We start from the raw sequence: 12,305 nt of genomic DNA on the forward strand, positions 1-12,305 counted from the left end.
GCATTATCAAAAGCTGGACTCCAGGCAGATATATTAGACACAAATATATAATAATGATTGCAGAGCTCTATTTAAGTACAAACGGTCCAATATTATCCTTGACGTCCCAGTACAGCAGGGCTAGATTGAAAGAACAAGAAACAGCACTGCAGGAGGAAGCAGGGTGACAGAGAGATGAGCTCATCGCTTTGCTGCTTTTCCTTTCAATGTCCAGTCACAGGCTGGAGGAAAGTCCAGGATGACCTGGGCTCAGAGGTAGTGGACTGAATGAGGCTGGCCAATCGGAGGACATTTATCAGCAACAAATACTATGGGGAAAATATGTGGATTGGAAGTGAATATTGTAGCAAAAACTAATTTTGCATTTTATCTTTCAATGGGTTATTCATTTTCATATTTTTTTATCTTTTCGCAGATGTTCTCCTTTAAGGTCAACCCTACGGCGTCCTACGGTTATAGGGACAAAACATTTCTGAACACCTGGCTGTTACACCTAAATGAGCTTGTTGGTCCCATCCCATTACAAAACATGGCCACTGCCAGTACTGTGCAGTTCCACACATTGTGTCCACTATTCTAAGGTGGCTTATTCCACGAGAATTCATGCCATTTTCTAGCCAAAAATACATTTGCTAGGTCATGTTTCTGATGTAGGATGAGAAGACCTGATCCCAAAGGTGTTCAGTAGGGTTGAGGTCAGGCACTGATGTTGGATGAGAAGACCTGATCCCAAAGGTGTGGAGTAGGGTTGAGGTCAGGTACTGATGTAGGATGAGAAAGAGCTGTCTCGTTATTGGCCTTCTAATGCATCCCAAAAGGTGTTGGGTAGGTTGAGGTCAGGGTTCTTCCACACCAAACTCATCTAATCAGTTTTATGGAGCTTTGTGCCATTCTGACTATAGTATCTTCAAAAAAAGGACAATGCTACAATAAAGCCATTGTCTTTTGGCCCTTTTATCAGTATGGAATCTCTTTTGGCATCTGCCATGATATGGTCATCAAAAAACAATACAATAAACACACAAGCCGGTGTTCTGCCGATGAGTGTTCCCCCCCCCCCCCCTGTACTGCGCAGGCGTGTCGCTTGCCTCCGAAAATAGCCGAACATGCGGCGCCTGCGTGGACCTCGCTGTAAGTGGACAGCCGGCCTCACGTCCTTGCTTCGCTCGGCCTCCTGGCTCTTTTTTTAACATCCTCCATGTCCGCGGGGATGGTAAGCAATGAGCCTGGATGTCACAAGTGTGCGCAGGTGCCGTCTAGAGCTACATGTTCGGCAATTTTCTGAGGCAAGCGCCTTGCCTGCGCAGTACGGGGGGGGGCCTAATCCGCCGGGGGACCTTTTTTCGGCAAGACACCCAATAGGATGGAGTGGTTCAGGTAATGGGAGGGCCTAGATCAGGGGTCTCCAAACTTTCAAAACAAATGGCGGGTTTACTGTCCTCCAGACTTTAGGAGGGCCGGACTAGGACCAGTGGGAGTAGAGAAGGTCCTGGTGTCGAGGTAGAGTAATCAATGCCCTATATTTTTTGTCAGTGGGAGGACTAGTGCCCCATCGTTGGTGCCAATAAAAGGAATTATGCCCCATCGTTGGCATCAGTGGGAGGAATAGTGCCCCATTGTTGGTGCCAATAAAAAGAATTGTGCCCATCATTGGTGTCTGTGGGAGGAATTGTGTCCTATTGTTGGTGTCAGTGGGAGGAATTATTCCCTATTGTTGGCGTTAGTGGATGGGATAGTGCACCAAGGGCCGGATAAAGGCAAGCAAAGGGCCGCATCCGGCCCCAGGGCTGAAGTTTGGAGACCACTGACCATATTTTCTCAAACAACTCGTGGCCTGGCCATCTATCTCAACTTAGAGATTGGTTAATCAAGTAGACCCAGAAGTGAAGTTTTGGAGGGGTTGCATTGCTCCAGTGTAATACTAGTGCCTTTTGGCAAAGAAGAAAATGGACATTCCAGTAAACATCTCATGGAGGTGCACATATTCTGTAAGGGTTTCAGAACCAAATTCAGCGACCTCAGAGCAAATGGTATCAACTCGTAGACAGAACACAGCAACTTTACAAGCTTTCCCCGAGGACAGGAAGGAACGTTGCTGGGAAGGGACTTTACAGACAATACACCCTTCACTACTGGACAGCCAAGTTCCAGTGTCACCGGCAACAGTGACGAGATGACCTCAGGATGCTGGTGTTTGAAGAAGAGGAGGTCATACCCGAAACTGGCAAATCAAATTAGGGATAATAGGCAAAAATGGTATAGTAGATAGAGGCGTCTAAAGCCTCGTACACACGATCGGACTTCCATCTGACTTTTCCGTGGATTTTTGTCCGAAGGGTCGTTGGCCGTGAACTTGTTCTGCATACACACGGCACAACATTTTCAGCCAACATTCACCAAATCGCATGGTTTTTCAGCTCTTTACCGCCACCCTTTGGGCAACTTCTGCTATTGTCTGATCTTTAGCATTGGTTCTGAGCATGCGTGTTTGTACTTTGGACTTTAGTCTGATGGACTTGTGTACACACAATCGGATTATCCTCCATCAGACATTTGTTGCCGGAAAATTTGGAGCATACACACGGCCGGATTGTCCGATCAAACATGTCCGCCGGACCGTTGTTGTCAAAAAAGTCTGATCGTGTGTATGGGCCTTAAAGCAGGGGTTCACCCTATTAATAAAAAAAAAATTTTTTTTCCTCTAGCATAAAATTCGGCATAGTAGCGCGAGCTACAGTATGCCTGTCTTTATTTTTTTCTCCCCGTACTCACTGTGTAATCGTAGAGACAAGATTCAGACTCCCCGCGGGGAATGGGCGTTCCTATGGAGAGGGAAGGTGATTGACGGCCGGCTCTGGCACGTCACGCTTCTCCGGAAATAGCCGAAATAGGACTTGGCGCTTCACGGCGCTATACGGCGCCGGTGCACAGACTATGCGCAGGCGCCAAGTCCTATTTCGGCTATTTCCGGAGAAGCGTGACGTGCCAGAGCCGGCCGTCAATCACCTTCCCTCTCCATAGGAACGCCCATTCCCCGCGGGGAGTCGGAATCTTGTCTCTACGATTACACAGTGAGTACCGGGCTAAAAAAATAAAGACAGGCATACTGTAGCTCGCGCTACTATGCCGAATTTTATGCTAAAATGTTGTCATGGAGGGTGAACCACCGCTTTAAGTTTGAGGTGCTGGATCAGAGTGGACCTGAATTTAAAAAAAATGAAAATTGGCTTATCTGAGGCATCAAAAAATTTGAAGGGTACCACTTGGGCACAACTAACAACCTAACTATTGCCTTGAATTCCAAAAGCAGTGCACATTCCGGCCCTTTGCTTGCTTTTATCTGGCCCTTGGGGCACTTTTTCATTCCCCCGATACCAACAATGGGGCCTAATTTCCCCCTTCACTAACACCAGTGAAGGGGCACAATTCCTCCCAATGACACCAACGATAGGGCACAAATTACTCCCAATGACCCATTAACACCAACAATTGGGTCCAAAGCCACCAATAATGGGACAAAAATCTTCCCAATGACACCAACAATTGGGTCCAAAGCCACCAATAACGGGACAAGAATCTTTCCAATGACACCAACAATTGGGTCCAAAGCCACCAATAATGGGACAAGAATCTTCCCAATGACACCAACAATAGGGAAGAACTCCTCCGACCGTTATTCCCCACCGCTAAAGTTGGGACCTTTTCTACTCCCAATGGCCACAGAGCCAATACCCCCCCACCCCCAAGTCCGAAGAACAGTAAACTGGCTTAGAAAGTTTGGGAACCCCTGACCTAGAGTAAGATTTGGTGATGTTACAACTGTGCTGCTCATTGTTCTCCTTGCTGGTGAGGAAGCTGTACCTGAGGACCTGCAGTGCAAAGATCTCCCTGCTTCTGCATCATTCATTCTGTAGATCTGGGCTTCTACCACCTCTCCTGCTGCTTTTTCATCACAACCCCACCACCAACAGATACACCAGTTATCTGGGAGGCAGCTCTATTATAAAGGAAGGAAGGCCCAGCCGCTACCAAGATGGCCGCCTCCACACAAAGACACAGTGCAGAACAGGACATATTAAATCAATACTGGAGGAAAGATCAGCTGCATGGAGACCACAGGCAATCCTGGTGTCTAGTCCTTTGTCCTCTGCTTGTCCAGTACAGGCCCTCTTTAAAAAAGAACATTCCTCCTTTGATGACCAGGTTTTATATTTAGGGTGCATCTCGAAGCATAAATCGCATAGAGCATACCCAAATCGCCACCCTAAGTTGTGGGGTCCATTATAGTGGAGAATCCTATTATTTTTCAGTGCGGTTGTGTATGGCTCAGCCATATCATCCCATGTTCACCAAAATCCCATCTGCCGCTGTGTGGGGACAGCTGGGTGGTGACGTCTCTGCAACTCTTGTCCAACCACATTTCCTCCGCACAGACCTGGAGCTGGGGGGTAATCATGCAAGAGCCTGCGCACTGCGCCTGATCATGAGAGCAATGCTTTGGAGGCTTTTGTAGTCAAAGCACCTTGATCGCAAGATGAGTGTTGTTACCTTTCCTACTTTTTATAAAAAGTGGACTGTGCCTTTAAGGGGAACATATATGAAATGAAGAGCAAGTGGAAGGATACTGGAGGAACCCGATACCTTCTATCGAGTATGGTGGGAACAGATATATAGAGCTGCTGTGGTGTTGATAAGGTGGGAGATGTAGACAGAGTGCAGAGAATAAGGAAGTAGAGCGTCCGCCACCCTATTGTACAACATCCCCCCTGTGCACAACCCCCTGCGGTCAACAGCTGATTGGTACAAATTGTATCATGCTGTAGCATGGACTGTATAGTATAGAGGGGTCATTATCATATGTCAACCCAGACCAGAACTTCACCATAAAAAGTCAAAGAAAAACTCCAGGAAAAGCTACAGAATGCAAGGGATCCGTGTTGATCAATCAGGAGGAGGACAGCAGGTGATCCTGATACTTCCAAAGACTTTCTCAAGCAATCAGGGGTCACAGAATGCAAATCCTGGTCAGCCAATCAGAGGAAGCCCAGGAGGGGTGACCCCCATTCGATTCAGAGACGGGGTCAAACAATCTGGGACACAGAATGCAAATTCTGTACAGAGGGAGGACAGTAAGGTGACCTTAATGGATCCAGAGACTTGCTCAAGCAATCAGGGGTCACAGAACGCAAATCCCGGTCAGCCAATCAGAGGAAGGACAGGAGGTGACCCCCGATCTGATCCAGAGACTTGCTCAAGCAATCAGGGGTCACAGAATGCAAGTTCTGGTCAGCCAATCAGAGGAAGGTCAGGAGGTGGCCCACAATTTGATCCAGAGACTTGCTCAAGCAATCAGGGGTCACAGAACACAAATCCTGGTCAGCCAATCAGAGGGGGGTCAGGAGATGACCCTAATCGATCCAGAAAATTGCTCAAGCAATCAGGGGTCACAGAACGCATCCAGAGACTTGCTTAGACAATCAGGACAACACACGGAGCAAACCCTGGTCAGCCAGGAGGCCAGGAAGGCGATCCCTACTGATCCACAGACCTGCTCCAACAATCAGGGGGACACAGAAGGCAAACCCTGGACACTGTTAGCCAATCAGAGAAAAGCCAAGAGGTGACCCCAATTGGATCCAGAGACTTTGTCAAGCAATCAGGGGGTCACAGAATACAAATCAGAGGGAGGCCTGGAGGTGACCCTCAATGGATCCAAAGACTTGCTTAAGCAATCAGGGGTCACAGAACACAAATCAGAGGGAGGCCTGGAGGTGACCCTCAATGGATCCAAAGACTTGCTTAAGCAATCAGGGGTCACAGAACACAAATCCTGGTCAGCCAGAGGGAGGCCAGGAGGGGACTCCGATTGAATCCAGAGACTTGGTCAAACAATCTAGGGGACACAGAAGGCAAATTCTGGACGGATAATCAGAGGGAGGACAGTAAGGTGACCCTTAATGGATCCAGAGACTTGCTCAAGAAATCAGAGGTCATAGAGGGCTAATCCTTGTCAGCCAATGGGAGGCCAAGATGGTGACCCCAACTGATCCAGAGATGTGCTCGAGCAATCAGGGGGACACCAAAGGCAATCCCAAATCAGCCAATCAGATTGAGGCCAGAAGGTGACCCCCCCCCCCACTACATACCAAGTGCCCAAAAAATAAATGGTGTGTAATGGAGTTGGTTTTATTACTAGCCCCCATATCAGATGGTGACCCCCAGCCTAGGGAGACCCCACAGGACCCCAAGACCCCAATGCGGGCTCCCTCTGCAGGACCCCTTTTAGTGAGCGATGAATGGGAAAGAACTCAACTGTACTATACTCACGGGAAAGTGGGGGCGAGGGGGCACTGAGGGGTGTACAGTACAGCAACAAAGGGACACCGACAGTGCGGAGAAGTTTGAGTGACAACTTATCCGGTTTCCAATTCTGCCAAGGGGCCCCCCTGATGAGCCACGGGGCCCAGACATGGGAAAAAAAAAAAAGGTGTCTGTCCCCGACAATGCCTTAATTTTCTTTTCTCTCTAGAAGGCAGGCAGTAACGGCTGAGAGTGTCTTCGCAACGTCCTAGCGACAAGACAAGCAACGTCCTAGCGACAAGACAAGCAACGTCCTAGCTACAAGGCAAGCAACGTCCTAGCTACAAGACAAGCAACAAGACAAGCAACGTCCTAGCAACAAGACAAGCAACGTCCTAGCAACAAGACAAGCGACAAGACAAGCAACGTCCTAGCGACAAGACAAGCAACGTCCTAGCAACAGGACAAGCAACGTCCTAGCAACAGGACAAGCAACGTCCTAGCAACAAGACAAGCAACGTCCTAGCAACAGGACAAGCAACGTCCTAGCAACAGGACAAGCAACGTCCTAGCAACAAGACAAGCAACGTCCTAGCAACAATGGGATGATGTCACCTCTGGGAATTTTTCAGCCAGGCTTCGGGAAGAACGTGAATGGCCTACACCTATAACAAAGGTGTTATCCAACGTTACTCAGAGCGGCAAAGGTTTTATCTTCCCTGCACAGGCAGAGTCATGGTAAATGAAAATAGTAATAAAATCAGCGCAATATACAGGTAAAACACAATCAGCAGCTATGCACTAGGATTCAATTTATAAATTCCTTAAGAGTCAATGTAAAATAGATAGTGCAGCGCTAGAGGAAAAGTCCAAATAAAGATCATCCAGGTGATTCTCTTATTAGTGACTGACAATATGAAGCATGCAGGTGATATAGCGTGGGTTAGCAGGAGACCTCCACCAATAGTAACAATGGCCGCTCACCTCACTGATAATAGAAAATCGCTTTCCCATAAGGGTCAATCCCAGGCATGTAACAGCATAATCCAAGTAGGAAAGGAATACATCTCAGGTAATATCAGCATGGAAGCAGATCTCGAATAATATCAGCATGGATGGCAGATCTCGAATAATATCAGCATGGATAGCAGCCATGGAATCCGATGTAAGAAAAACAAAACATAGTGTTTCTCCGCAATAACCAATATAACATTTAATAGTGAAAATACACTTACATAAAAAGCACTATATCCAGTGCTAGGAATCAAATGCAAACAAAAACGCACAGCATGGTCCGATAGATGGCAGCGGGTGACGTCACGTACTTCCCTACCGAACGTTGCGTCCCAAGGGCGGGACTTCTTCAGAGTCATGGTAAAGGTGAACTAACCTTTTAACCCTTGCAGGGAGGCGAGGGAGGAGCCTTGCAGGGAGGCGAGGGAGGAGCCTTGCAGGGAGGCGAGGGAGGAGCCTTGCAGGGAGGCGAGGGAGGAGCCCCATGGCAAGGGTAGGTTTGAACTTTCCCCGGAGTTCAGCTTTAAACATTTCTTGAGTAGTTCCTTTTGAAGATCGACGTCACCAAAATAAATAAAACTTTATGTAAACACAACAAAACGCCGATCCAGTTCCATAGATTTAATAATAAAATAATATAATGTATAATATAAATAATATAATGGGAGGCGGCCGTATCTCCTCCTGAGCGCCTGCCGCCTGTGTGAATGAGCCTTTAGGGTGGTGACATTCGTCTGTGCGCTGTTATGACGGAGCTGTGTAAAGCTCAGGACTGGATGGACACAAACACCAACCCATAGATTATAACAGTTACATAGTAGGTAAGGTGTGTAGGTGTTGTGTGTGTCAGTGTCGATATTTTTTCATATCCCTGTATGGGATAATATTATATATAATAATAATAATAATAATAATAATAAAATAATAGGAGGCAGTTGCATAATAAGAATAATAAGAATGATAGTAATAATAGGGGCAGCTGTATTATTATTATTATTATTATAATACAGCTGCCCCCTATTATTACTATTATTATTTATTACTATTATTATGCAGCTGCCTCCTATTATTTTATTTATTATTATTATTATTAATAGCAATAAAAGCAATACATAATAACTATAATATTAGGAGGCAGCTGTATAATAATAATGATAATAATAATAGTAATAAATAATAACTATAATAATAGATGGCTGTATAATAATAAATATAATAATAGGAGGCAGCTGTATAATAATAATAAATATAATAGGAGGCAGCTGTAAAATAATAATAATAATAATAATAAATAATAATAATAATAGGAGGCAGCTGTATAATAATAAAAATAATAATAAATATAATATTAGGAGGCAGCTGTATAATAATAAAAATAATAATAAATATAATATTAGGAGGCAGCTGTATAATAATAAAAATAATAATAAATATAATAGGAGGCAGCTGTAAAATAATAAAAATAATAATAAATATAATAATAGGAGGCAGCTGTATAATAATAATAATAATAATAATAATAATAGGATGCAGTTGTATAATAATAATAAATAATAACTATAATAATAGATGGCTGTATAATAATAATAAATATAATAATAGGAGGCAGCTGTAAAATGATAATAATAATAATAATAATAATAATAATAATAATAATAATAATAATAATAGGAGGCAGCTGTAAAATAATAATAATAATAATAATAATAATAAATATAATAATAGGAGGCAGCTGTATCCCCTCCTAAGTGCCTGTTGTCTGTGTGCTCTATGGTGGAGCTGTGTAAATCTCAGGACTGGACGGACACAAACTCCAATAGCAATAATAATAATAATAATAGTAGGGGGTGGCGGGTTCCCCTCCCAAAGACTTGCCCCCCCTGTGAATAAGCCTGTAAGGTGGTGGCTCCTGTCTATGTGATGGGGCTACATTGCAGAGCTGTGTAAATCTCAGGACTGGATGGACAGACAGCCCAATCCTTTGGCAGGTGACTCTGCTCCCTTATATGGGTCTCCTCTGATTGGCTGAGTCTGGATTTCATTCTGGAGAAACGTGTCCTGACAAATCACCCCCCCCCCCCCCCCCCCCATCACACACACAGGGAGGGATCTGGGATGTCACTCAAAACACACAAAAACAACAGGAAAAAACACAAAGAAAAACTTTCCCAGCATGCTCCCCACACACTGATACATTGTAAGAAGTTGCAGCTCCATACACAACATTGTATCCTTGTTACATTGTATCCGCACTCTCCTCTATGGGAAGATTTTACCTCCTCCTGATCCCTCCAGCGGGTCGCTTCCTTCCCCCAACTTCCACCACTGAGAGCCCGATCACCCTGCAACACACACTCTGCCTCCCAAGACACGCCCCCCGCGCCTGCGATTGGCGGGGCGCTGAGAGAGGGGGAGATCCTGGAAGGGAGGAGGTGGGAGGGGCGCCTGCTGGGGTGTTAGATTGACGGGGGGGGGCGGAGCTGGGTGTTTGATTAAAAGGGAGGGGGTGGAGCTGGGTGTTTGATTGACGGGGAAGGGGCGGAGCTGGGTGTTTGATTAAAAGTGAAGGGGTGGAGCTGGGTGTTTGATTGACGGGGAGGGGGCGGAGCTGGGTGTTTGATTAAAAGTGAAGGGGTGGAGCTGGGTGTTTGATTGACGGGGAGGGGGCGGAGCTGGGTGTTTGATTAAAAGTGAGGGGCGGAGCTGGGTGTTTGATTGACGGGGAGGGGCGGGGCGTGTTGTAGACGGAGGGACGTGCAGGCAGAGAGGGGACGTCCATGGGGGTCCCAGAGATCTGATTGGACGTCCTCCTGTGACTTTTAAAATGTAACCCCTTCATGCCCAAGGTTTTTTGTTTTTTTTCTTTTCATTTGTTGTTTACAAGTTTAAATCAGTGTTATATTTTTTCTTTTTGCTATAAAATTATTTAGAGCCCCCCAAACATTATATATATATTTTTAGCAGAGACCCGAGAGAATAAAATGGCGATCGTTGCAATATTTTAGGTCAGGTAGTATTTGCGCTGCGGTCTTTCAAACGCAATTTTTTTTGGGGGGGGGGGGGGGAGACACTTCCGTGAGTCAGAAAAATAAAATAAAACGGTAAAGTTAGCCCAATTTTTTTTTACATAAAGTAAAAGATGATGTAACACCGAGTAGATAGATACCTAACATGTCACGCTTTAAAATTGCGCACGCTCGTGGTAATGGCGACTAACTACGGTACGTAAAAATCTCCATAGGCGACGCATATTTTTTTTTTTACAGGTAACTAGTTTAGAGTTACAGAGGAGGTCTAGGGCTAGAATTATTGCTCTCGCTCTAACGATCGTGGCGATACCTCACCAGGAATCTGCCCGCGATTTGAAAACGCCAAGGTGTGAACGACAAAACGCGGAACTCGCATTTAAGATGCCATTCAAATCGCATGCGGGTCTGCCAGGATTGTCGCGCGATAAAACGTGGTGGGCACTGATTGGCAACACTGATTGGAATTAATTGGTGGGCAATGGTGGGCACTGATCAGGAGGCACTGATTGGCAGCACCGGTGGGCACTGATGATGAGGCATCGATTGGCAGCACTGATCAGGAGACACTGATTATAAGGCACCGATTGGCAGCACTGATGGCACTGATCAGGAGGCACTGATGATGAGGCACTAATTGGCAGCACTGATAGATGGCACTGGTGGGCACTGATCAGGAGACACTGATGATGAGACACTGATAGATGGCACTGGTGGGCACAGATTACTATTTTTGTTTTACTTTTTTCATATTTAGCTGTAAAATTTAACAAATAGGTAATTTTTCTCCTTCACTGATGGGCACTGATGGGGGGTGGCACTGGTTAGCATTGATCAGGAGGCACTGATAGATGGCACTGGTGGACACTGATTGCCAGCACTGATGGGATCTAATAGGCAGCACTGATCAGGAGGCACTGATACGCACTGATTGGCAGCACAGATGGGAACTGATAGATGTCACTGTTGGGCACAGATTTAAAATATTTTTTTTTGCAAACAGGTAATTTTTCTCCTTCACTGATAGATGGAACTGGTGGGCACTGCTCAGAAGACACTGATGATGAGACACTGATGATGAGGCACTGGTGGGCACATATTTTTTTTTTTTTGTTTTACTTTTTTCATATTTTGCTGTAAAATTTAACAAATAGGTAATTTTTCTCCTTCACTGATGGGCACTGATGGGGTGGCACTGGTTAGCATTGATCAGGAGGCACTGATAGATGGCACGGGTGGGCACTGATTGCCAGCACTGATGGGAACTAATAGGCAGCACTGATCAGGAGGCACTGATTGGCAGCACAGATGGGCACTGGTAGATGGCACAGATGGGAACTAATAGACAGCACTGATCAGAAGGGACTGATACAAACTGATTGGCAGCACAGATGGGCACTAATAGATGCCACTGTTGGGCACAGATAAAAAAAATTGCAAACAGGTAATATTTCTCCTTCACTGATGGGCACTGATAGGCAGTACTGGTGGGCACTGATCAGGAGACACTGATAGATGGCACTGGTGGGCACAGATTTGCAGCACTGGTTGGCGTTTAGGGGACAGATGTCCCTGTAAGAGAAGCCGGTTACCAGTTTTATTATTTTCTTTATGTTGACAGCCGGTAACCGGCTTCTGTTTACTACCGTGGTCATTGGCTGACAGCTGATCACGTGGTAAAGGGCCCACTGTGATTGGCCCTTTTCTCTGCTCTGTGATCAGCCGAGACCTAAGAACCCCTGGGGTGTTCATAGAGCGCGCCCCTGGGGTGTACGGGTGCGCAGGCAACATGAGGATGTACCTACCAGCATGTGAGGTCCGCGCCGCCCCCGTCTCTCAGCTCTAGTGCGGACATCAGGTGTTCATAACGCTTTAATGGTGTCATTAAAATTTCCACAAATAGAATTTTATAAAACATTTTTTTCTCCCCCCCCCCTCCCCTTTTAACAGTCGCTTTAAAAGGGA

General features: G+C 45.8%; 1 protein-coding gene across 4 annotated transcripts in view; it reads right to left on the bottom strand.

Annotated features, from left to right (window-relative positions):
• PHKA1 (phosphorylase kinase regulatory subunit alpha 1) overlaps nucleotides 1–9,708 on the bottom strand; it is a 105,773-nt gene extending 96,065 nt beyond the window's left edge. For 3 of the 4 annotated variants that reach the window (XM_040322820.1, XM_040322819.1, XM_040322818.1), the window contains exon 1: nucleotides 9,591–9,708. The gene's annotated coding sequence lies outside the window, so the exon portion shown is untranslated. The remainder of the gene's footprint in view (nucleotides 1–9,590) is intronic. The other variant, XM_040322821.1, reaches the window with a different exon arrangement.
• Nucleotides 9,709–12,305: the final 2,597 nt, after the last annotated feature.

This window comes from Rana temporaria, chromosome 9 (genome assembly GCF_905171775.1).
Source record: "Rana temporaria chromosome 9, aRanTem1.1, whole genome shotgun sequence".
NCBI lineage: Eukaryota > Metazoa > Chordata > Amphibia > Anura > Ranidae > Rana > Rana temporaria.